This window comes from Hemiscyllium ocellatum, chromosome 25 (assembly GCF_020745735.1).
Source record: "Hemiscyllium ocellatum isolate sHemOce1 chromosome 25, sHemOce1.pat.X.cur, whole genome shotgun sequence".
In the NCBI taxonomy this organism is placed as follows: domain Eukaryota; kingdom Metazoa; phylum Chordata; class Chondrichthyes; order Orectolobiformes; family Hemiscylliidae; genus Hemiscyllium; species Hemiscyllium ocellatum.
In genome coordinates, this window is record NC_083425.1 from 37,967,220 (window position 1) to 37,994,304 (window position 27,085).

At 42.7% G+C, this 27,085-nt stretch overlaps 2 long non-coding RNA genes across 2 annotated transcripts in view; one reads left to right on the forward strand and one right to left on the reverse strand.

The window, feature by feature from the left end:
* The window catches only part of LOC132827834 (uncharacterized), a 147,759-nt gene that overhangs the window by 103,386 nt on the left and 17,288 nt on the right, over window positions 1-27,085 (forward strand). The gene's annotated exons all lie outside the window — the stretch shown is intronic.
* The window catches only part of LOC132827833 (uncharacterized), a 52,520-nt gene continuing 43,839 nt past the window's right edge, over window positions 18,405-27,085 (reverse strand). The window contains exon 3 of the long non-coding RNA XR_009646048.1: window positions 18,405-18,707. This is a non-coding gene — a long non-coding RNA (uncharacterized LOC132827833). The remainder of the gene's footprint in view (window positions 18,708-27,085) is intronic.

Consider the following 27,085-nt stretch of genomic DNA (forward strand, 5'->3'; position numbering starts at 1 on the left):
TAGCAGAATGTTAGAGCCAGTGCACATTGTGACATGGAACCCTATTCACAAAGCTCCCCCTTTCTTAAGGAGACTGATGTTGGTTGGCAGCATATTTTACATCCCACCCAGTACTTCTCTCAGTCTTCTATTTGTTTCTCTTGTACATTTAAATATGCCACCAGTGAATGAAATTTATTGGTGATATTTCTGAATATTAGAGGATGAAACAAATCCATGCCCTCCAGGTCACAAAACAAGAATGTCTGCAATGACAGTTCTTGACTGACCTTTTGAGATAAATGACTTCCTTCTTCCCCTTCTGTTATTGTAATGGGTGTACAGCATTAATGTCTCTGAATCAGCGTAACCTTCTCTCAGGGATTTCTGTTACGATGGTGGCCTGTCAGACAGGAATTAGGTGTGGAACACTAAGCCTGTGTGTTTATATCACAATGGAACAGAATTGTGGAAAGAGAGCAGTCCTAATTATTGCAGATGAGATGACAGAGTATTTATTTATGTATCTGGGAACTTCACAGTGCTTGCAGGAAACACATTGCATAAATGCATTTATTGCCAAGATGCAGGTTTCAAAGAGGCAGACAGGACCCAAAACTACTAGGGATAGCCAGCATGCCAGTTTCCCCCTGATGTTCTCAGGACTGGCTCTGCAGAGTGGGTCAGGGGGAGCATAGAGTGTGGTGCTGAAAAGCAGAGCTGAGGAGTGGGAAAATCGATGTTTTGGGCAAAAGCCCTTCATCAGGAATGAGGCTGGGAGCCTCGGGGTTGGAGAGATAAATGGGAGGGCATTGGGGCTGGGGGAAGGAGCTGACAGTTTGATACAAGGATGGAGATGGGGTAATGGTGATAGGTCGGAGGGGAGGGTGGAGTGGATAGGTGGGAAGGAAGATTGACAGATGGGATAGGTCATGAGGACGGTGCTGAGCTGGAAGGTTGGAACTGGGGTAAGGTGGGGAAAAGGGAAATGATGAAATTAGTGAAATCCACATTAATGCCATGGGGTTGGAGGGTCCCGAGGTGGAAGATGTGGCATTCTTCCTCCAGGTATCGGGAAGAAAGGGTGTGGTGATGGAGGAGGCCCAGAACCTGCATGTCTTTGGCAGAGTTGAGGTGGTGTTGAAGTGTTCAGCCATCGTTGATGGGGTTGATTGGTGTGGGTATCCCAGAGATGTTCTCTGAACTGCTCTGTGAGTCGGCATCCTTTCTCCCCAGTGTAGAGGAGATCGCATTGGGAGTAACAGATACAGTAAATGACGTGTGGAAGTGCAGGTGAAACTTTGATAGATGTGGAAGCCACATGTCATTTACTGTATCCATTGTTCCTGATGCAGTCTCCTCTACACTGGAGAGACAGGACGTTTTCTCACAGAACGCTTTCGGGAACATCTCCAGTTGATTTTCCTGCTTTTCTGATGCTGCCTGATCTCCAGCATCTGCAATACTCATTTTTGCTCAGGGGGAGCATAGCAGTACTCTCACATCCCCCATTAAGTCCAAATAAATTACTTTGCAAAACTCATTAAAGGTTCATCAAGTGGAATTGCAGGAGTACATTGAGAGTTTCACTCCATGCAGCCTACTTTGTGATGGTTTTTTTGTGGTGCACTGATAGTGTCTCTACTTCTGAGCCAGGAGACCTGCCCATTCATGCCTCATAACTTCTGTGAATATGTTGATTAGAAAAATACAGGCTACTCTCCGAAGCAAACCCATTGAAACAAGGGGGTGTGAAGTTGGCTCTGGCTGCAACAGAAGTGTAGCCCAATCCCATAACAGTTGATCCGCTGTACAGGAGCAGTTTGATACATTGATGCTTTTAGGTGTGGTGCAGAGTGGGCAGAGTTATGATCTCAGCTGCTTTTACCACTGGACAAATCTGATCTCAAAATAAAATAAACAATAATTTTGTGTCTTTCTAGTTTAATACAGTAGTCTTTCACTGAACCACAGGCACTCAAGATCTGTTTTAAACAATAAAACAATTGTATTACACACTAAAAAAAATTAAGATAAAAAAACAAAATGAAGCTATCTAAATTAAACACAATTTGAAAGATTTCAAAACACACAGCTATTTACTCCTCAATGCCATCACTTTATAGCTGATTAAAATCCAGAAAAAAATTACTTCCCTGTCCAATCTGTGAGTTAGACTTAATTACTGCTTCTTAATCCCTGTAATGAGAGCTGTGATTAATTTTCCCTGAAATTCTCACACAATTGACAGCTTGGATTTTCTCAGGAATCTGGAGAACTCACATGCCTGCTGAAACACACTGGTTTTTACTTAGGTTACTAACAGTGTGGAAACAGGCCCTTCAGCCCAACAAGTCCACACCGACCCGCTGAAGTGCACCCACCCAGACCCATTCCCCTATGTTTACCCCTTCACCTAACACTACAGGCAATTTAGCATGGCCAATTCACCTGACCTGCACATTTTTGGATTATGGGAGGAAACTGGAGCACCCGGAGGACACCCACGCAGAGAATGTGCACACAGACTGTCCACACAGACAGTCGCCTGAGGTGGGAATTGAATCCGGGTCTCTGGCGCTGTGAGGCAGCAGTGCTAACCACTGTGCCGCCGTGCCACCCCAGGTTTTAAAGCCTGGTTCCAGAAAGACTGATCTCATTAATTTCAATCCCATTCACAAAAATAAATCAACACTCATATGCTGCTAGACTAAACTCCAAACTCTTAAAAAAACACACATACATTATATGCCTTTTGTACGAACAGTCAAGGCTGAGAGAGTTTAAAGGACCATTGTGGTCCCAACATGATCGATGTGCTGTAGGTACACCCACAATGCCGTTAAGGAGAGAATTCAAGGATATTGACCCAGCGATAGTGGAGGAATGGCAATATATTGCGAAGTCAGGATGGTGCATGGCTTGATGGGGAACTTGCAGGTGGTGGCATTTCCATGTATCTGCTGCCCCTGTCCTTCTAAATGGAAATGGTCGTGAATTTGGAAGGTGCTGCCTGAAGATCTTTAGTGAATTTGTGCAGTACCTCTTGTAGATAGTTTGGATATGGTGCCAATCAAGCAGGCTGCTTTGTCCTGGATGATGTCAAGTTTCTTGAATGTTGTTGGAGCTGAACCACCCAGGCAAGTGGGGAGTATTCCATTACCTTCCTGGTTTGTACATTGTAATGTGGGCAGGCTTTAGGGAGCCAGGGGTTCAGTTATTCACTGCAGTGTTCTTGGCTTCTGGCTTGCCCTTGTAACCACTGTATTGATGTGGCATGTCCAGTGAATTTCTGGTTAGTGGTAACTTCAAGGATATTTATAGTGGGGAATTCAGCGATAGTAATGCTGTCATAGTGCAGTGATTAGATTGTCTGTTATTGGAGATGGTTATTACACTGCAGTTGTGTGGTTTGAATGTTACTTGACACTTGTCAGCCCAAGCCTGGATGTTGTCCACATCTTGTTGCATTTGAACATGGACTGCTTCAGTATCTGAGAAGTCATGAATGGTGCTGAACATAGTTCAGTCAGCAATGAACATCCACACTTCTGACCTTAAGATGGAAGGAAGGTGATTGAAGCAGCTAAAGATGGTTTGAGCTCAGACACTACCTTGACAAACTCCTGCAGAGACATCCTAGAGATGAGATGACTGACCTCCAACAATCATAATCATCTTTCTATGTTCCAGGTATGGCTCCAATCAGCAGAGTATGCCCCTGGTTCCCCTTGATTCCAGTTTTGTTAAGGCTCTTTGATGCCACACTGGATTGAATTTAGCCTTGATGTCAAGGGCTGTCACTATCACCTCACCTATTTTGTCCATGTTTGAACCATGGCTGCAATAAGGTCAGGAGCTGCCCTTGTGGAAACCAACCTGAGTGTCACTGAGCAGATTATTGCTGAGCAGGTGCTGTCTGATAACACTGTTGATAATACTTGCTTTACTGATGATCGAGGGTAGACTGATGGGGCGGTAATTGGCTGGGTTGGATTTGTCCTGCTTTTTGTACAGGACACGCCTGGGCAATATCCACATTGTCGGGTAGATGCCAGTGTTTGTATTTGAAGAGCTTGGCTAGGACAGCAGCAAATTCTGGAGCACAAACCTTCAGTACTATTGCTGGAATATTGTCACAGTCCATAGCCTTTGCAGTACCTAATACCTCCAACTATCTCTTGATATCATATGGAGTGAATTGAATTGACTGATGATTGGTATCTGTGATGCTTTAGACCATTGGATTTAGCCGAGATACATTATCTACTCAGCACTTCTGGCTGAATTAGGGTCTAGATTAGAGTGGTGCTGGAAAAGCACAGCAGGTCAGGCAGCACCCGAGGCCTACTTCTGGCTGAAAATTACTGCAAATGCTTCAGCCTAATCTTTTGCTCAGATACTTTGGGCTCTTACATCACTGAAGATGGGGTGATTGTGAGCTGCCCCCTCCAGTGAGTCATTTAATTGTCCACCATCATTCATGACTGGATGTGGCAGAACTGCAGAACTTAGTTCTGATCCATTGGTTGTGGGATCACTTAGTTCCGTCTAACATTGGCTGCTTATGCTGTTTGGCATGCAGTAGTCCTGGTTGATAGCTTCATCAGGTTGATACCTCATTTTTAGGTTTGCCTGGTGTTGGCCCTGGCATTCCCTCCTGCACTCTCCATTATACAGGGTTGATGCCCTGGCTTGATGGTAATGATTGAGTGGGACATATGCCAGGCCATGAGGTTATAGATTGCGCAATTCTGCTGCTGTTGATGGCCCACAGCACCTCAAAGATGCCCAGTCGTGAGTTTCCAGCTCTATTCTGTTCCATTTAGCACGGTGATAGCGTCACATAACATGGTGGAAGTATTCTTAATATGAAGGTAGGTCTTTGACTCCAACAAGGACTGTACGATGGTAACTCTTACTAATACTATATGGATAGATGCATCTGCAGCTGGCAGATTGATAAACACAAGGTCAGTGTATTTTTCCCTCTTGTTGGTTCCCTCACCACCTGCTGCAGACCCAGTCTAGGAGCTATGTCCTTTAGGACCCAGCGAACTCAATCAGTAATGCTGCTGCTGAGCTACTCTTGGTGATAGATGCTGAAATCCACCACTCACCTTCAATGCTTCCTCCAAGTGTTGCTAAACATGAAGAGTACTGATACACCAGCTAAGGGAGGACAACATGTGGTAATCAGCAGGAAGTTTCCTTGCCCATCTTTAACCTGAATCCATGAGACTTCATCGGGTCCAGAGTCAATGTTAAGGACTCCCAGGGTAACTCCTTCCCAAAGTATGCCACTGTGCTGCCACCTCTGTTGGGTTTGTTGTGCCGATGGGACAGAACATATCCAGGGATGGTGATGGTGGTATCTGGGACATTGTCTGTAAGGTATGATTCTGTGAGTATGACGATATCAGGTTGTTGCTTGACTAGTCTGCGAGACAGCTCTCCCAATATTGGCACTCGACCCCAGATGTTGGTAAGGAAGAATATGCAGGGAGAACAGGGCTATTTATGCCATTGTCTTTTCTCTAGTCATCTCTCTGGTTTCTTTTCTTTATTAAGATTTCACAGCAATTGATATAATTGAGTGACTTGCCAGGCCATGTCAGGATGCAGTTGAGAGTCAACCACACTACTGTTGGTGTGGAGTTGCATGTAGGTTAGAGCAGGTGAGGATAGCAGATTCTCTGAAGAACAGGAATAAGTCAGATTAGTTTTTTGGACAATCGATAATGGTTTCAAGGTCCTTTCATATGTTCTTAATTCCAGATATTTTTATAGCATTCAAATTCTGCCATCTGCTTTAATGGGATTTCAATCTAGGTCCCCAGAACATTCATTGTGTTTCTGGATTAATTATCTAGAAATAATGCCACTAGGCCATCCCCTGTCACTTGTTTGATATTCTTCAGTGGTTCTAATAAGTTGTTTTTATTTTCTGCAGTTTCTTTTATTAATCTCATGCTTAGATGTTTTGTAATTTGCTGAAAATCCCAGGATTGCCACATCAACCTCAGGACAAACTCTTCCAAATGGTGGGATATTCTCTTTGGGCAGTTGGGGTTGGGTGCGTAGTAACCTGAGAATGGTAGATCACTCACCCCCCCACTTTCACCTGCCCCATCCCACTGTTTGCTACCTACCTCATCACTCTCTGTTCTCAATCCATGCTCCCCAACCCATTATAGATCCTGCCTGATGTTCACTGCTGTTGTGGTAGGGAGGAGAACAGTTCCTGAGAACACCACAGATGCTCATATCAGTAATTGCAACTACCCTTCATCAACCTTCATAACTCAAGCTGTTGTTGACTCTTCGGAACTTGTCCCGTTTCCTTTTGAATGAATGAAGTGAATGTTTAAGCACTGCATGGATTAGAATCTATTCCAGAAGTTAATGATAGTCTTTAAATAAATGCATCTTCACATACAATATAAATCTATGTCTTCTTATTTTACCTTATTTAGCTTAGAAGCCTATAACCAACCAGGCAACATGCTTCTTGTTCAATTTGAAATCCTTAATAAAGGATCACTATATGAAGGACCCAAACTACTAAACTACAAAAATTGTAGGACTCAGACTACAATTACTTTTGACAGAGAACCAAGCCTAATATGCAAGAATTTGTCTTCAAAAAAAGATGGAATTGTTTGACCCTGAAACTGTATGGTCGGGGGTGAAAGGTGGATTGTTTGTAGTTATAGACACTGCAATCAAAAAGAAACTTTAGGACTGAGTAACTCATTGCCAATCGTCACTGTGTTGCAGTTACTACATCAATTGAATAAACAGAAAGTTTTGAGCGGGCCTACTTCACTATGGAGCTAAATAAGCAATTTGTAATGGATGCAGTATTGGATATAAAGTGCCAACTCCTAAACTTGTCCAAGTCTCTGATCTTGAGGGAGAGCCAACCAACAGTATTGTTTACTAATATTTAAAAACAAATTGGATTGGAGCAGATTATTTCAACTGGCACAGATGTCATGTATAATTTAGTGGCATCCCTTAGCTTCCAAATTATTGTAGTACCAGGACTTTCAGGCTTCCTCATTCGCTTGAAGTTGCAGATTTAGTTCAGCAGAGGAGAGTCCTTTCCTCCAAAGCTGTCAGTGTATTATCTGAGTACATTGGCAGGTGTAGCAATGGTTTGAATCAATCAAATTTTAATAGTTTATTGTACCAGCTTGCAATAATGGATTTTAAAACACCATGAATTTGGCAAACCTACTGACCAAAATGTAATGAATTAACTGGATATTCTGTCTTTTTTCAACAACTGAAAATAGAAAGCATCTTCAAAAAAACAGATCTCTGACACCCAGCAACTCCCTAATGTTTTAGGGGCAGAACTTGGTGGGCGGCACGTTGGCGCAGTGGTTAGCACTGCTGCCTCATAGCGGCAGAGACCTGGGTTCAATTCCTGCCTCAGGCAACTGACTGTGTGGAGTTTGCACATTCTCCTCACGTCTGCATGGTTTTCCTCCAGGTGCTCCAGTTTCCTCCCACAGTCCAAAGATGTGCAGTTTAGGTGAACTGGCCACGCTAAATTGCCCATAGTGTTAGGTGAAGGGGTAAATATAGGGGAATGGATCTGGGTGGGTTGCATTTCACCGGGTCGGTGTGGTCTTGTTGGGCCGAAGGGTCTGTTTCCACACTGTATGTAATCCATAAAAACTTGTGTATAGGGGTGTAAGAGCACAAAGAGTTAAAACTGAGGACTGCCTTATGCACCATCTACTGAGATGATGTCATACAGATTTGATGGGAGAGCTGTTTAGGGTCTTGACAGAGTATTCCAACCATCTATATCTTCCTCCTCGGCTCTATAAATATTTATCGCATTAATGCCATACGTGTCTAGTTGCTATCTCACAATAAATTGTATCTTGGTTAAGACAAGAACCTCTGGTGTTAGATAAAATGCATTTTATTGCATGATTCTCATGAGACCATCAAATGTTTTTTTCTCTAAACCACACCAAACCAAACAGCCTCTGTAGGTCCCCATTCAGGAAATGGTATGGTAGCAGCAGTTCTACCAAAGAGCTCAAACTGCATGATAAGCTATGCTGAGGATTCACTTCATTGCAAGGAAGAGGAAGGTAAAACTATCTTGAAAAACAGAATGAAAACAAAACTTGAAATCCAAGATGTTTCACAATTTGTGTGTTGGGTGCAGTAGCATCGTAGCTGAAAATGTGTTGCTGGAAAAGCGCAGCAGGTCAGGCAGCATCCAAAGAGCAGGAGAATCGACATTTCGGGCATGAGCCCTTCTTCAGGCACGTCGATCCTCCTGCTCTTTGGATGCTGCCTGACCTGCTGCGCTTTTCCAGCAACACATTTTCAGCTCTGATCTCCAGCATCTGCAGTCCTCACTTTCTGCAATAGCATCGTAGACTAATTATTGGGAAATATGAATTAAATCCACAAAGGCAAATATGCCTTAGAATAAAAACTAATATCAGTAATCATGAAACTATTGTTAAATGTTGTTGTAACCTGATATTTCAGAAAGGAAACTTGCAATCCTTATGTGGCTAGGCCTTTACATCACTCCAGGTCCACAGATATATGGTTGGCTCTGAACTATCCTCTATAATGGCCCACCAAATGACTGAGTTGTACCAAAAAATGTTGGATTGAATTTTATGTTTTTCCAGCAGTGCCAGTCCTGTCGAGTTTCACTCTGGGGCCTGGTATGATCTTTTACAATGCTTTACCAAACTTTTCTCATTAACTATCTACCCTGCTCCCACGGCACCCCTCTTAGTCAATTTGAGCTCCACACTAACCACCCATTGTTCCTGGATGATGCTGGCCATTTATTGGACATTTGCTGAAAGACTGGCATTCCTGGCACTCATAGCAACTTTTAATGGCTCTTGCACACCCCAGCAAACATTGGCATCCAGAAGCTACCTGTTCGCTGAAGGAGCATCTTTGCAAAAGTGTATGTGAAAGGGAGAATTATGTTATGACTCTCTGCAAGGGGCCTGGATATCCCGGTGGATGTTGTGGGCAAGGGGAGGAGTGTCCTGTTCCCGGAGAACTGGCAGAAGAGGCCATGTCACCAAACCCTACAGGAGTGTCTGACACTGCTATCATGTGATGTGAATCCTGTCCCATGCAGTAGGAGACTAGAAATATTTCTGCAGGGATGCCAAGATGTCCATGTCTCCAAAGCTCTTAGTGTATAATTTGCTCAAGGTGGAGGGTTGGATAAGCTGTTTATTAATAAGGTGAAGTGTATAGTTACTCAGGATGTTAACAAGCAATAATGCCCCTTAATAAGCAACTTACCATTGCCTAGCAAAAATCTCACCTTGATGCCTCAAGGTTTGTTTTAAGATGCACTGGGTTCCTTCCAACATCAAGACAGGTCTCACTTGACATCTCTTGTAATTCTGCTACATTTCTAACCATAGCCCACCTTGTTCAGGCCACCATCATGATAGATTATTGGCAGCTCACCACCAACCTCCCAAACATCATTGGGCATTGGCCACAAATGCTGGCATTGCCAGTGTTACCCATGTCCTGAGTAAGTAATTTTTTTAAAAAGTAACAATTTCATTTATTCCAGTACACTCAGTGAGTTTATATTATTCATGAACTGAGGGAAAGAAGCTACTGACTGTTTGGATTTTAAATGGTGTATTCCAGCCAACAATGCTGTGTGTTTCTCTAAGACACAGCTGCAGTACATTAGCGATAACCTCAGCCACTGGATGATTTATAGAGAGGAATGGCAGTCACTGCTTGAATTGCAAATGAAAGTCCTGCCTCTTATTAGCGACCTCCTGTCTGAACATTTCTGTCTGGAAGGCACATGTTTTCAGTCTGCATGTGTTTACTTAAGAAGACAACTAAAAGAAAAATAAAATGTTGTGCCTGAATGACATCCTGATGGCAATCCAGGCACACTCCAGAGTTGGTCTTTTCATTGATCCACCCATGTTTTCTTTGCTGCTTCTTTCTATGATTGAACTCCCAGAGTCTGGTCATTTTGGGTGGTTCCCCTGACAGCATTCCAATTGTACTTTTCACTCATCCTTTCTGGAATGAGCCATTCTATTCCCAGCTAGGGCTGTACACTGGACAGATCAACCTAATTGCTATTCACTGGGCTTCATTAATTTTGATGGTCAATTTGTTTAACATGCTATGCCTTGCACATTATTACATCTTGGCTGTTTCTTAATTCAGCTAACTTTGGATGGTGTGGATTGCTGGATGAGTTTCTAGCATAACTGGATCTTCCTATAGTGCGGGAGTGAAATTGTTTTAAGTTGAATATCTCAAGGGTTATAATGAATTATATGTTAAAAAAAAGTGGAACACATTATTACTAGATATATTGTTTGAAGAATGATACTCTTTTGCTTCAATGTATGGATGATTTTCTTGAATATTCCTGCAATTTAATAAACTTCCAGGTAAATATATCACCACTGCAATATAATATATATGACTGTCAAGATATATGCCTCTATGGTTCAGCAATTTATAGCATTATGCAGTGTGCAACTGAGTATGGTCAATGCGCTGCATTGGTCCAGCATCCAGGACAGGGGAATACATCAGAGCCAAATAACTGGGGCCTGGGTCTCAAGGCATCCATAGAGTTCAGGGTGAGGGCAGGGCAACTTTGCTTGAGCTGGAGCCAAACACACAGACTAGGAGCAGCACCATGGCTGCTGATTTCTGACTCAGTCTACGATAATTTATTTAATTTACCCGAGGTGACTGGCAAGAATGATCAGCCTAGATTTTTTTGACTTTGCGATGTTACTACATAGAAATGTCTCATTCAATGCCAGTATATTCTTAACAAATTTAGGGGAAGTTACTTTTGTGGATTTAAAAGCTCCGGCATTTGAGCAGTTTGAAAATCTAGTGATACTTTTGAGTTTCTGTCAAAAACCTGAAAGCCCAAAATTTTAAAAGGGGTTTCCAGCAGGTAAAAATTTAAATGGATAGAAAAAATGTAGAAATATTAAAATGATCAGAGTAAGCTTTCAGGAAAGCCCATGAAATTTACTCTCTTTTGCCTGAGAAATAAAGATAAAGTGATTATGAGACAGTATAAAAATGGTCTTACATGAAGTCATTATTTGAGACACTAGAAAAAAAAGGACATTCTGGGTGCCCACCTCAGGGTACAGCTGAGACTAAAGGCGAAGTAAAGAAAAATGTTTTAACCGCTGAAAGGTAGGGCATGTATGGGCCAAATGCTGGAGGTTACATGAAGTAACAGAGGGATTTATCAGGGTATTTACACCCCGTGCAGAGAATGGGAATCAGTCATAGAGCATAGGAGGTTAGGCTATGGCCCTAACTGCATCAGCAAATTGTGGTAAAGGCTTTCCTGAGAATGCAGATGAGGTTAAACAAATCTCAGAGTTACTGGGATTTTGCATCTAATCGTAAAGTGACCATATTTACTCAGGGTGAGATGAGTAAGCCTGTACTGATTCTGAGGATATTAGTTAGTAGTTGTTTGACTGTACATTTCACAGCACACTAGCATTCAAACTCAAGCTGGCACATAAGAACAGCTCATTTACACACTTTCTTTCACTGTTACTCACAGGCCAGAGTTGATTTGGCTTTTAAGCCAGTTCTTGAGAGGTATTCTTGAAAGGGGGTCTTACAAACATGTCCCTTGCCCAGGCTGCTGTCTTTGGTCCCAATGTTCACAGTGTGAAATAGGAGCTTACAGTTTAATGCAGTTCTGCCTTTTACGTCTATCCTTTTCATGTTTCCTTGGACTCTGCCTCTTTCCAGACAGCCATTAAACTTACATCAGCAGTCATCCTTTGACTGCACTTTCCAAATTTTCAATAATAAAAACCTGTTGTTAGTATAACTTGAAGATGTTGGTAAATACTATGGGGTTCCTCTTTCATCATGATAAGATGAGAGAATACTATAAACAATGGAAATGTTGGGCATGGTTTTTTGAAGATCCTTTCCAAGTGTAGATGTTTAGAGTGCTCAGTTTTGACATGCACCCCATTCCTATCAGAAAGGTAGCTCACCTAACTGCCTGCCAATCAGCTCATTAAGGGCTGCCAGGTCAGCCAAAGTGAACATCATGCCCTATCACAGGCCTTGACTCAGGCATCATGCTGCCAGCCAATCAGAGGTTGACTCTTTCTGGTCCTAAGGTCTGCTTGTCAAGATCTATACTTGGGGATCTGGAAGTGAGAAGGTAAGCTGTTTTTATCCTGCCATAAGGTGGGAACTGTGAGGAGAAATTGGTTTGTGAGTGTGCAGAATGTGTGTGTGTGAAGGGATGGTTGGGGTTCAATGGCAAGTTTCAGAATCCAGCCTCTTGATTCTAGATCTGTATCCCCTGAACACCCTCAGATTGGGACAACTGAGGAAATCCTCAACCTGGTGGCAGGTTTCCCTGTCAGGAGCTCACCAATTTTCTTGGTGCTGGGATTGTTGAGTTGAGGCCCTTAAGTATCCATTAATTGATCACTTAGAGTTTTCCCTGCCAGGAAATCAACAAAGGTATCCATTAACCTCCTCAACAGCACTTAATTGCTGAGGTAGGTGGTGAGAATCATATCAGTTTCTCTCCGGGGCCATCATGCCCACTTATTTCTCCTTATTGTTATATCTCTTGCCACTTTCAGGAAGGGGAAAAAAATCATCCTATAACTTGTTTGCATTTTTAAAAGCTTATAAAAATATGTTAATAGGGAGTAAAGCACAAAATTCTAGATTTTGACACCTATTTCTCTATAACAAGTATTGAGTACTCTCCCTCTCTCTCATTCACACATACACAGGTTATGGAGAAAGCATGTACAGTACACAATAATGATCAGTTGCATTGTTTCTCCTTTCCTCTCCAGGATGAAAGACAATTCTCACAATAAGCAAAATGAGCAACTTGAATATCCTTCCATATTACTCAATACCAGTTGACTGACAAGCAAAGTAATTACTGCCTCCCACCCACCAAAAGAGAACAGTGTGTTTACCCAAAAGGAAGGAAGAGTTAGCACAGGGATGGGCTGCAACATAGTCACAAGACCCTGAAATGTGCACGATTTTTATCAACTTGGGAGGTAAGGTATTCCATTATGGGAATTCTCAGCCCATGAAAACAAGAACACAAGTTTTAGATTTGGATTGAAATACCCTTTACTTGTAGTTTTTGTGAAGATAAAATTATAAGCCAACATCAGATTTGCCTGCTAATACCAATTTAAGACTACCACAAAGTATCAAAGTAGTACCTCCTGTTAAATTACTAGGAACACAAACTCCCACAACTAGAATCACAGGAGGTAGTATTACTCTGACCCATTCCCACCCCCAACTCTAACATTCAAGTCAGCACACAAACTTATCATCAGGCTGGGAGCTGCAGACTTATTTTACCTGGGAATCTCATGAACTGCAAGTTCGCAGGGCATCGCTGACAGTGAAATGAGCATTCACTCCTCTCAGACACCACATTAAAAAGAAAATCACACACAAACCATAACTCTAGGTTGTGCATAGATTAGCCCACCAGGAAACCAAGCACAGACCACAACCAAACCACGAGAAACCGAACATCTTCAATTGGCTGATCAAATATGAAACTAATTTGGCTTTGTTGGAAAATCATTTTTATTGGTTTAAATTTACAGTTCTCAAGCAGTTTGCTACCATTCACCAAGGTGATCAGAAACAGTGTATACATTAACCTGCAACAGCTTTAGACCTTATACCTCACCTGGGATGGCTTCCCCGAATACACAATTGCAGAGCTCCAGTGGCCAATGTCACGATCAGAAATTTAATTTCAAACCTGCAGTTTCTGCTTTTTAATTGTAAAATATAATAACCTGATACCCCAAACTAAGTCAAAACCAAAACTTAATCTTGGGTTCAGAAGTGACATATGAACAGCTGAGTTTTAATTCTGCAGATGTACCATGTATGCTTCCCAATTCTGCCACATTGTTGCTTCAAGCAATTTTATGAAAAAGAAGCATAGCATTTTTCCACAGCTCTCCTGCTTCGGGAGGAGATGGGATTGGAATGGGGAAAAGTACTTAATTGGCCAGGGTAAAATCTGGTAAGATGTCAGTAGAGTAAGGCTCCAGAGCCTGGGGCTACATCTGCTCCACCCACTCTTCTTTTGTTTTTTCCTTTTACTTGCCTTTTGTTGAAGAGCTTGGTTGTGGTGACGGCACTGGTGAAAGCGAATGAGTCCAACATGGAGTTGGACTGGACCCAACGTTCCCGCATTGACGAGGCGGTCCTAGCACCCACTCATGTCTGCTGTGGCAGAGGCAGGTTTGAGTTCCTCGTGATGTCTGCATCCATCACAGTTTAATGGAAGAGGTGGCGGAGGCAGCTTTGGGCCCTGTTCAAGACTTGGCAGTATTGGCAAGTATTGGTGAGGTGGGCCTGAAGCGGACTCATAATGGCGGCAGAGTTTAGGCCGGTGCGGTACCTGGCGGCATCAGTGGCAGTTGCATTGGCAATGTCCAGTGAGAACTCAGTGGTGGAGAGAAGGCACTGAAGAATGGAGACTCTTGATCCTGCGGTGGTGGCCACCAGACCCGTGGCCCATATTTTTCACTGTATTTTGTAATAACATACGCATGACAGTAAATAATTAGACAGATAAATAAGTTTGGTACACTGACCTCTACACCGCTGAAGCCAGACGCTAACTCGAAGACATCTCCTCCTACTGCCTCCTCGACTATGACCCCACCCCCCCATTACCAAACCATCATCTCCCAGACCATACACAGCCTCATCACCTCAGGAGATCTCCCACCACAGCTTCCAACCTCATAGTCCAGTAACCTCGCACCGCCTGATTCTACCTTCTTCCCAAGATCCACAAGCCTGACCACCCTGGCCAACCCATTGTCTCAGCCTGCTGCTGCCTCACCAAACTCATCTCTACCTACCTTGACGCTGTCCTATTCCTCCCTAGTCCAGGAATTCCCCACATACGTTCGAGACACCACCCATGCCCTCCACCTCCTCCAAGACTTCCATTTCCCTGGCCCCTAACGCCTCATCTTCACCACGGATATCCAATCCCTCTGCACCTCCATCTGCTATGACCAGGACCTCTAAGTCCTCTGCTTCTTCCTCTCCCGACATCCCCAACAGTACCCTTCCACTGACACTGTCATTCGTTTGGCTGAACTGGTCCTCACCCTTCACAATTTCTCCTTCAAAAACTCTCACTTCCACCAGACCAAATGGGTAGCCATGGGCACCTGTATGGGCCCCAGCTATGCCTGTCTCTTTGTTGGCTACGTAGAACAGTCCATCCTCTGTCGTTACACCGACACCACTCCCCATCTCTTCCTCCGCTACATTGATGACTGCATTGGCGCCACCTCGTGCTCCCGCGAGGCAGTTGAGCAATTCATCAACTTCACCAACACATTCCACATGACCTTAAATTTACCTGGACCATCTCTGACACCTCCCTCCTCTTTTTGGACCTCTCCATCTCCATTAACGGCGACTGACACTGGCATTTTTTACAAACCCACCACTCCCATAGCTACCTGGATTACACCTCTTCCCACCCTACCTCCTGCAAAAATGCCATCCTGTGTTCCCAATTCCTCCACCTCTTCCGTATCTGCTCCCAGGAGGACCAGTTCCACCACAGAACACAACAGATGACCTCCTTCTTTAGAGACCCCAATTTCCCTTCACACGTGGTTAAAGATGCCGTTAAAGATGCTTCTCACCCACATCCCGCACCTCTGCCCTCAAACCCCACCCCTCCAACCGTAACAAGGACAGAACCCCCCCAGTGCTCACCTTCCACCCTACCAACCTTTGCATAAACCACATCATCCAATGACATTTCCGCCACCTCCAAACGGACCCCACCACTCGGGATATATTTCCCTCCCCACCCCTTTCTGCTTTCCGTAAAGACCGTTCCCTCTGTGACTACCTGGGCAGGTCCACGCCCCCTACAACTCACCCTCCCGTCCTGGCACCCTCCCCTGCCACCACAGGAATTGTAAAACTTGTGCCCACACCTCCTCCCTCACCTCTATCCAAGGGCCCAAGGGAACCTTCCACATCCATCAAAGCTTTACCTGCACATCCACCAATATGATTTATTGTATCCGTTGCTTCCGATGAGGTCTCCTCTACAATTGGGAGACTGGACGCCTCCTAGCAGAGCACTTTAGGGAACATCTCCGGGACATCCACGCCAATCAACCCCACTGCCCTGTGGCCTAACATTTCCACTCCCCCTCCCACTCTGCCAAGGACGTGCAGGTCTTGGGCCTCCTCCACCGCCATTCCCTCACCACCTGACGTCTGGAGGAAGCATGCCTCATCTTCCACCTCAGAACACTTCAACCCCAGACATCAATGTGGATTTCACCAGTTTCCTCATTTCCCCTTCCCCCACCTCACCCCAGTTCCAACCTTCCAGCTTATTACGGTCCCCATGACCTGTCCGACCTGCCTATCTTCCTTTCCATTTATCTGCTCCACCCTCCTCTATGACCTATCACCTTCATCCCCCACCCCCTTCTCCCCACCCCCTCTCATTTATCTTTCCACCCTGCAGACTCCCTGCCTCCATTCCTGATGAAGGGCTTTTGCCTGAAACATCGGTTTTCCTGTTCCTCAGATGCTGCCTGAACTGCTGTGCTTTTCCAGCACCACTCTAATCTAGATAAATAAATAAATACATACATAAGTGCTGGTATGCCCAAAGACTCCTGTCTTCTGCTCCTACCAGAGTAAAGATCTAGCAGGAAGGCTCATGATTGACCTTGCAGTCTCACATTAATGAAACCTTTAAGCAGTCATCTTTGAACGACATAAGAACTTCAGCCTGCTATTGCTGGGATAACCCTAGGTACGAGCAAGCTTGTTCCCACACAAAGAATTCCCAATAGCTGCTACCCTGCAGGCAACTCATCACCTTGAGATGGAATAGTTGGGTCCATCGATCAAAGGCAATCAGTGAGTGGTTGGGTCCCTCGTTCTCCATGTATCTCAACAAGATAACTCTACTAGTCTTTTACTGTAACAGCATGCGCTTGCCCACAGGAAAATAGGAAAGCTTATTAATTGTTCCTTTCCTATTTGACATATAAACGTTGATGCATACATTACATGGACTGCAAGTGTAATAAAATAAGCCCTTTCTAATTGTCATTGTTACTTTTCATAATTTTTCTCCCATTACTGCGTTGCTCTGAGATTAATCACCAAGTGTTCAGCCAGAAGTATTGAGTCATAAGATCAATGTTAAGGAAACAGGAATCAGACATCTTCAGGAAAAGTCACAATAAAAATTCAGCGCAGTCAAACTCTCAGCATTTCTCTCAGCGTTTCAGACAGATGTTTTCACATTAGAAATCAGAAGGTTTTTCAAACATTCAATATTGAATCAAACTTTATTGTGTATTTTAAGACAGCACAGCACAAAATTACGAGCCAGATCTGCCACTTAGAATGAAATAAGGTGAACTAAAAATACTACAAGTGGAAAATCAAGAAAAAAAATTAACTGAACTGTTGAACCCTGCATGGATGAAGGGCATTATAAACATTTTTGTGACTTTCACTTTGAGATGAAACTGTGGAATCTTCCAAAAAGGGGTTCCTATGTAAACCTCAAATGTTGAAGTTTGACTCCTCAGAGAGCCCAGTCGAGGGTTTCCTCTTGTCTGCTGTTAATTTAAAGTCTGTTTTGATTGGTTTCTTGCGATCATACCACTGACCTGTGACAGGAAATCTCTGACAGGAAATAGCAGTTCAGAAGAGAAGTATAAAAGATACCTCCTCCCCCTCTCTCGCTGCATTTGAAACAAAGAAAGCTTGTGTCGAAAACAGGAAAAGAAAGTAATGCTTTGCCCAGAGCTCTGCTCAGAAGAAATTTTTAAATATTGTTTGAGCTCATTCAAGAGAATAAAAGAAAGTTTTTGAAAGTGCTGTGTTCCTGCTGCGTCTCTTTATTTCAGCAACATTCGCATTTTTTTTGGAAACTTCAAACTAAAATGAACAGTTAGAAAGCCCTAATATTCACAAGGAAAATGCGAAGTCCTGAATTTATACAAGCATAACATGAGCCAGAAATTGGTGGGAAGTCATGCCATTAGAATTCAGCAATTTACAGAGTAACTGATCCATGAGCTCTGATTCTCTGTTAATTGTTGGACAATTTGTACCATTCACTCATTAACTAAGTGGCAACAGTCCACATGAGGCTCCCCATTGAATTTAATGGAAATCATGAAAAGGTTGGATTTACAACATTATGACAAACTAAACATAATTTTTTAAGGTTGAAAATAAAAGTTGCAGCAGGCAGAATTCAAAGTGATTTATAGTCCTCCCATGACCTATAATCAAGGAGACTCTATGCAGCCTGGCTGGCACTTAGTAAATTGCTCCTGAAATTTTTTTGAATTGGCGATCTATATGCATTCTTCCCATATCAATTTTGCCATTTTACCAACAAGATAAGCTGTAACAAAGACTACAGCTATGGGTGGTACAGTGGCTCAGTGGTTAGCACTGCAGCCTCACAGCACCAGGATCCAGGTTTGATTCCAGCCTCGGGCAACTGTCCGTGTGGAGTTTGCACGTTCTCCCCGTGTCTGTGTGGGTGTCCTCCGGGTGCTCTGATTTTCTCCCACAATCGAAAGATGTGCAGGTCAGGTGAATTGGCCATGGTAAATTGCCTGCAATGTTAAGTGCAAGTTTCAGGGGAAATGTAGAGAAATAAGTGAATGGGTCAGGCTGGGTTACTCTTTAGAGGATTGGTGTGGACTTGCTGGGTTGAAGGGCCTGTTTCCACACTGTAGGGATCCTTCTACGTTTTAAGGATGAAGGCAGTGGGATAAAGTGGTGTAGTGATAGTATCACTGGACTTGTAGATGCACGGCCCAAGCTAATGCTGTTGGCACATAGCTTCAGTTCCCACCTTGACAGTAGTCAATGTTGAATTCAAATCACAAAACTGGATTTTCAAGCTCAGTCATATATTTCTATTCATTCACACGATGTGGGCAAACAGCCCATCCCTAATTACCCAGAGGGCAGTTGAGAGTCAACCACATTGCTGCAGGTCTGGAGTTACATGTAGGCCAGACCAGGTAAGGATGGCAGTTTTCTTCCCTGAAGGGCATTAGTGAATGAGGTGGGTTTTTCCTGACAATTGGCAATGGTTTCATGATCATCATTATACTGTTAATTTCAGACTTTATTGAATTTAAATTCCATCATCTACCATGGTGAGATTTGAACCCAGGTCCCCAGAACATTAACTAGATCTTTAGGTTAATAGTGTGGTGATGATATCACTACGCCATCACCTTGTCTCAATGGTAAAGATGACCATGAAGCGATCATTGATTGTTGTAAGAACCCATCTCATTCACCAATGTCCTTTAGGGAAGGAAATCTGCCATACCTACCTGGTCTGGCCTACATGTGGCTTCAGACTGCCAGCAATGGGATTAACTTATAACTGCCCTCATGCTATGATCCCAGCTGATTTTATTATTGGAAAGTCAGATGCTGAACTGAAATCTGACTTTGATAGATTAGGTTTTGTTTTGCTTTCATTTAAATGAGGTATTCTCTCACCAGAACACAATTTAAAATCTGCAAAATTGGGCACCTAACAATTAAACAGAAGTTAATTAAACAAAAGAGGTAAAATGGAATAAACCAATCTTTTTAGACTTAAACATTTGTAAAAACATGATAATCCCATTAATCCCAAACACTCTGTTATGGATCCCAAACACTATATCCAGTACCTAAAAGCGCCGCTCACGGAATACTCACATCAGAGAAATAAAAAATGTTGACATCTCAATAAGCTTGACTTAACTGTGACTTCAACTCCAGTCTGGAAAATCCAGTAGTTTCTTCCTGGAGCTATCACTTATTTGAGCCTAAATATACACAGCTCCAAATGAACTCTTCAAAACTTTATCCAAACACTTTTGATTTGATCTGGGCCTATTACGTCTTCATTACTCTAAAGTAATCAAATGTTTACAAATCTAACTATGATCTCACTTTCTCAGGAATATAGCTTTCTACATCCAACTTCATCCAAGAACTTTTGCAGAAACCAATCCCACCCAAACTTGAAACTAAAACTGAAAAATGTTTCTCTTTAAGCTTATGTGTATTTCCTCTCCACTTAAAAAACAAGCCCAGAAATTTCTAAGAGACCTTGATGCACAATAGTTACCTTGCTAAGTCATAAACTACCATAATGCACACACACAAAAATATTTTTGAAACCTAGCTCTCATAAACTGCATTTTTAAAAATCACCATGGCTTATAAGTTAATTGTGACCTTCAGATATAATGAGAAAACTCACATATCACTAATTCAAAATCCAAAATACAAACTTTAAATAAACTATATTAAATATATGAGAATCCCAGATGGAGGATGGGAAAAATTTCTGGCTGTAGCAGCTGCTCCTTTTTTGAGGTATTTTAGGTGTTGGAGGTGATTTCCTCGAAGCCCAGGAGCAGCAATTACTGTTTTATATTCTGTTGCATTGTTTTGGAACTTTGGAAAAAGAAAGTCAAAAACAACAGCACTTTTATAAGGGAGATGAACAGACAAAGGAAGCACATGGTGAGAGGGAGAGGGTAGAGTCGGAAGGGACAGTACTTCTGTTGAATAAAGGGAACTATGGAGCTATGAGGGAGGAGCTGGCCAAAGTTCAATGGTGCAATACCTTAGCAGGGATGACCATGGAGGAACAATGGCGGATATTTCTGTGTATAATGCAGAAGTTGCAGAATCAGTTCATTCCTAAAAGGAAGAAAGATCCCTGGAGGAGGCATGGGCGGCCGTGGCTGACGAGGGAAGTTAAGAAACATATAAAGTTAAAAGAGAAAAAGTATAACATAGCAAAGATAAGTGGGAAAACTGAGGACTGGGAAGCTTTTAAAGAGCAATAGAGGATTATTAAGAAGGAAATACGCAGAGGAAAAATGAGGTACGAAGGTAAACTGGCCAATAATATAAAGGAGGATAGTAAAAGCATTTTAAGTATGTGCAAGGCAAAAAAATGGTTAGGACTAAAATTGGGCCCTTGAAGACAGAAACTGGGGAATATATTACGGGTAACAAAGAAATGGCAGAAGAATTGAATTGGTACTTCAGATCTGTGTTCACTGGGGAAGACACAAGCAATCTCCCTGAGGTAACAGTGGCTGAAGGATCTGAACTTAAGGGAACCTATATTTGCCCGGATTTGGTGTTGGAGAGACTGTTAGGTCTGAAGGTTGATAAGTCTCCGAGACCTGATGGTCTACATCCCAGGGTACTGAAGGAAGTGGCTCGAGAAATCATGGATGCGTTGGTGATTATTTTCCAGAGTTCGATAGATTCGGGGTCGGTTCCTGAGGATTGGAGGGTGGCTAATGTTATACCACTTTTTAAGAAAGGTGGGAGAGAGAAGGCAGGAAATTATAGACCAGTTAGTCTGACCTCAGTGGTGGGAAAGATGCTGGAGTCTATTATAAAGGATGAAATTACGGCACATCTGGATAGTAGTAACAGGATAGGACAGAGTCAGCATGGATTTATGAAGGGGAAATCATGCTTGACTAATCTTCTTGATTTTTTTGAGGATGTAACTCTGAAGATGGATGAGGGAGATCCAGTAGATGTAGTGTACCTGGACTTTCAGAAAGCTTTTGATAAAGTCCCACACAGGAGGTTAGTGAGTAAAATTAGGGCGCATGCTATTGGGGGCAAAGTACTAGATTGGATTGAAAATTGGTTGGCTTGTAGGAAACAAAGGGTAGTGATAAACGTCTCCATTTCGGAATGGCAGGCAGTGACCAGTGGGGTACCGCAGGGATCCGTGCTGAGACCGCAGCTTTTTACATATATGTTAATGATATAGAAGATGATAACATTAGCAAATTTGCTGATGATACAAAGCTGGGTGGCAGGGTGAAATGTGATGAGGATGTTAGGAGATTACAGGGTGGCCTGAACAAGTTAGGTGAGTGGGCAGATACATGGCAGATGCAGTTTAATGTGGATAAATGTATGATTATCCACTTTGGTGGCAAGAACAGGAAGGCAGATTACTACTTCAATGGAATCAATTTAGGTAAAGGGGCAGAACAGAGAGATCTGGGTGTTCTTGTACACAAGTCAATGAAGGCCAGCATGCAGGTACAGCAGGTAGTGAAGAAGGCTAATAGCATGCTGGCCTTCATAACAAGAGGAATTGAATATAGAAGCAAAGAGGTGCTTCTGCAGCTGTACAGGGCCCTGGTGAGACCACACCTGGAGTACTGTGTGCAGTTCTGGTCTCCAAATTTGAGGAAAGACATTCTGGCTATTGAGGGAGTGCAGCATAGGTTCACGAGGTCAATTCCTGGAATGGCGGGATTACCTTACACTGAAAGACTGAAGCGACTGGGTTTGTATAACCTTGAGTTTAGAAGACTGAGAGGGGATCTGATTGAGACACATAAGATTATTAAAGGATTGGACACTCTGGCAGCAGGAAACATGTTTCCGCTGATGGGTGAGTGCCGAACCAGAGGACACAGCTTAAAAATACGGGGTAGACCATTTAGGACAGAGATGAGGAGCAACTTCTTCACCCAGAGAGTGGTGGCTATGTGGAATGCTCTGTGCCAGAGGGCAGTGGAGGCCCAGTCTCTGGTTTCATTTAAGAAAGAGTTGGATAGAGCTCTCAAAGATAGTGGAATCAAGGGTTATGGAGATAAGGCAGGAAGCGGATACTGATTAGGAATGATCAGCCATGATCATATTGAATGGCGGTGCAGGCTCGAAGGGCTGAATGGCCTACTCCTGCACCTATTGTCTATTGTCTGTTGTCTAAGTCAGTGTAGGAGAGAGGGAAAGAGAAAGAAACCCGCATTGCTAACTGACACACAACAGTGAACCTGTACAGTTGCTGCCTTTGTTGCTTGAATTCGTGTATCGCTAGACATCGGAGTGCATCTGGGAAAATTAACGAACAGTGAAATTCACAACTAATTTTGGAGGAACCTGTCGGGGAGATGTCGCAATACAGATAATTGAATATTTTAAGCGTGCCCTTACAAAGTCTGCAGTCGTGAGTAAAGAGGGTTCTTTCTTGATTATATGTTTTATTGAGTTATGTTTATTGATTAAACTTAAAATAAATGTCATGAGTACTAATTTAACCTGGAGCAGTGTTTTGTAGAGGAATAAGACAGTGCTATTTTCTGGGTCTGCAGATTGAAAGAAACAAAAATGGCCTTTAGTAGAATGATATGGTCTTCTTGTCAGATGTGGGAGTTTGGGGAGAGTTTACGGGTTACTGAGGACTATATCTGCAAGAAATGCCATTGGCTGCAAATCCTATCATACTGAATGGATCGGTTGGAGAGACAGTTAGAGGCAATGAGGAATTTACAAGAACAAGGGATATGATGGATGGCAGTTATAGGAAGAGGGAAAAGTCACAGATACAGTCAGATAGATGGGTTAACTCCAGGAAAGGTAAGAGAGGTAGGCAGGTCGTGCAGGAGCCTTCTGTGGCTATCCGCATTTCAAACAGGTATGCTGTTTTGGAAAACGTAGGAAGTGATGAATTCTCAGGGGAATGTAGCACTAACAGCCAAGTTTCTGGTATTGAGACTGGCTCTAACGCAATGAAGGGTAAATCAGGTTCAAAGACATCGATTGTGTTAAGGGACTCGCTTGTCCGAGGTTTAGACAGATACTTCTGTGGCCAGCAGCGAAAAATCAGAATGATGTGTTGCTTCCATGCTGCCAGGATCAAGGATGTTACAGAGAGAGTACAGAATGTTCTCATGGGGGAGAGGGGCCAGAAAGAGGTCATTGTCCACATTGGAACCAACAACAAAAGTAAGGGAAAAGATTGAGACTCTGAAGGGAGAATACAGAGAGTTAGGCAGGAATTTAAAAAGGAGGTCCTTGAGAATAGTAATATCTGGATTACTCCTGGTGCTACGAGCTAGTGAGAGCAGGAATAGGAGGACAGAGCAAATGAATGCATGGCTGAGGAGCTGGCGTATGGGAGAATGAGTCACAGTTTTAGATCATTGGAAGCTCTGGACGGATTGCATCTAAATTGGAAGGTGTCTAATATACTGGCAGGGAGATTTGCTCGAACTGCTTGTGAGGATTTAAACTAGTAAGATGGGGTGGGACCCAGGGAGATCAATCTGAGACGTGTACAGCTGAGAACAGAAGTGAGTCAAACAGTCAGGGCAGACAGGGACAAGGTAGAACTGATAAATCAAACTGCATTTATTTCAATGCAAAAGGCTTAACAGGGAAGGCAGATGAACTCAGGGCATGGTTAGGAACATGGTACTGGGATATCGTAGCAATTACTGAAACATGGCTCAGGGATGGGCAGGACTGGCAGCTTAATGTTTCAGGATACAAATGCTATAGGTAGGACAGAAAAGGAGGCAAGTGAGGAGGGGGAGTGGTGTTTTTGATAAGGGATAGCACTACAGCTGAACTGAGGGAGGATATTCCTGGAAATACATCCAGGGAACTTATATGGTTGGAACTGAGAAATAAGAAAGAGATGATCACCTTATTGGAATTGTATTATAGATCCCCTAACAGTCAGAGGGAAAATGAGAAATAAATTTGTAAGGAGATCTCAGTTATCTGTAAGAATGATAGGGTGGTTGTGTAAGGGGATTTTAACTTTCCAAACATAGACTGGGGCTGCCATAGTGTTAAGGGTTTAGATGCAGAGGAATTTGTTAAGTGTGTATAAGAAAATTTTCTGATTCAGTATGTGGATGTACCTATGAAAGAAGGTGCAAAACTTGACTACTCTTGGGAAATAAGTCAGGGCAGGTGACTGAGTGTCAGTGGGGGAGCATTTTGGGGCCAGCGACCATAATTTTATCAGTTTTAAAATAGTGATGGAAAAGGATAGAGTAGACTTAAAAGTTGAAGTTCTAAATTAAAGGAAGGCCAATTTTGACGGTATTAGGCAAGAACTTTCGAAAGCTGATTGGGGGCAGATGTTTGCAGATAAAGGGATGGCTGAAAAATGGGAAGCCTTCATAAATGAGATAATGAGAGTCCAGAGAAAGTATATTCCTGTTAGGGAGAAAGGGAAGGCTGGTAGGTAGGGGGAATATCGGATGATGAAAGACATTGAGGTTTTGGTTAAGAAAAAGAAGGAAGCACATGAAGGAAGACAGGGTAGATCGAGTGAATCCTTATAAGATTATAAAGGCAGTAGGAGTATATTTAAGAGGGAAATCAGGAGGGCAAAAAGTGGACATGAGATAGCTTTGGCAAATAGAATTAAGGAGAATCCAAAGGGTTTTAAAAAATACATTAAGGACAAAAGGGAAACTAGGGAGAGAATAGCGCCCCTCAAAGATCAGCAAGGTGGTCTTTGTGTGGAGCCACAGGAGATGGGACAGGCCCGAGACAAGTATTTTGCATCAGTATTTACTGTGGAAAAGCACATGGAAGAAAGATATAGAATGTAGGGAAATAGATGGTGATATCTTGGAAGATATGGGAGTTTTTCTGACAATCAACATTAGATTCATGATCATCAGTTTCAGGTATTTATTGAGCGTAAATTCCATCATCTGCCATGGTGTGATTTGAACCCGGGTCCCTAAAATGTTGTCTGGGTCTCTGAATTAACGGTTTAATGATAATACCATGAAGACATTGCCTCCCCTTCTATGAACCACTGTTATGACTGTACTCTGCCACCACTTATCCAACCTTCCCTAAGAGTCTACATGCAACGACATTGTCAACAGGGCTCTGTTGTACTGAATGCATTCCACCAAGGAGACAATTGATCACCTTGATGTGATGCCAAATGAGGACTTTTCAGATAGATAATGGTGACCTTTGAAATATTCCTGAGATAAGGAGGAGAACATGCATTTAACATGTACACAGGGCTTTAGACTTCATCAATGTGATTTTGTTCCTGCAGCAGCACAATGTCAGATGGCAATTTCATTTATGGTTTCTTCAGAGTTCAAGGGTCCATTACCAGATCACATAAGCCATTGAGGAAGCTATCAGATTCAGAATTGGTTATGTAATTTCTACCAAATTTTCATATCTTGTGACAACAAACTGCACATCCTGTGAAGTAATATAAACTTGCAGAATTGCCTTAACACTTGGTCACTTCAACATCCATAACTCGTTCAGCCAGGAAGGAGAGCTGTTGGCTGGATTCAAGGGGGCGATGTACACTCGCTAAAGCCGTGGTCGATAGCTCCCATGCCAATAACCAACCACACAGCACAAGGAATGTACAAATTGGTGGACAGGACAACTGGGGTGCTTCAACATATTTCAAGCTTGATAGGGGTGAATTTCACAATACTTATCCAGCAAAGTGGCAAAGACTAGTGTTCAGCCAAACATTCTGAAATTATTCCTTGCGTTCTGATATGCCTCTAGCCCAGGTTCCTAATGGAACCTCTTGATCGCCAATGCAAAATTTCTGCTTTTCCACATAAGTCATCTTTTGGTTTCCTGAATGTGGTGTCAAATAGAACTTAACTATAGGCTTAGCTTTATAGAAGGTTCACGCTGAAAAGGAATTACACTGAGACTGCCAAACCTCATTTCATTTTGAATTCTAACAGCTTAACCTTGCAGATAAACCTCCCATTCTGAGGACAGGCAGTTGGTTCATGACCAGTTTGTGTTTCAGTTGCTGCAGCTGTGCATTCATTCTGGTCTTCAAGTGTGCGAGGTGCAGCAATGTGTTTTTTTTCCTCAACCTGCTGAGACTTTAATTAAATGCTGCCAAAAATCACATCTCAATACATTATTCATCAAATATAGGTCAGTTTCTTAGCATTTCCTCTGCAACATTTGACTCAGAAAGAACACTGTCCTGTAAAGCGAATTGCTTAAAGTTTAGTCAGAGAGGATAATACACTGATTGCCTTCCCCTGGAATTAAACATACTGCAAATGCCATACAGATTTCAAGCTGGAATAACAAAATGTGTTATGAAAGTTTGCTCTTCACTAGATTTTGAAGCATTTCAATGGTAAAAGCTTAACAGATGGAAGCA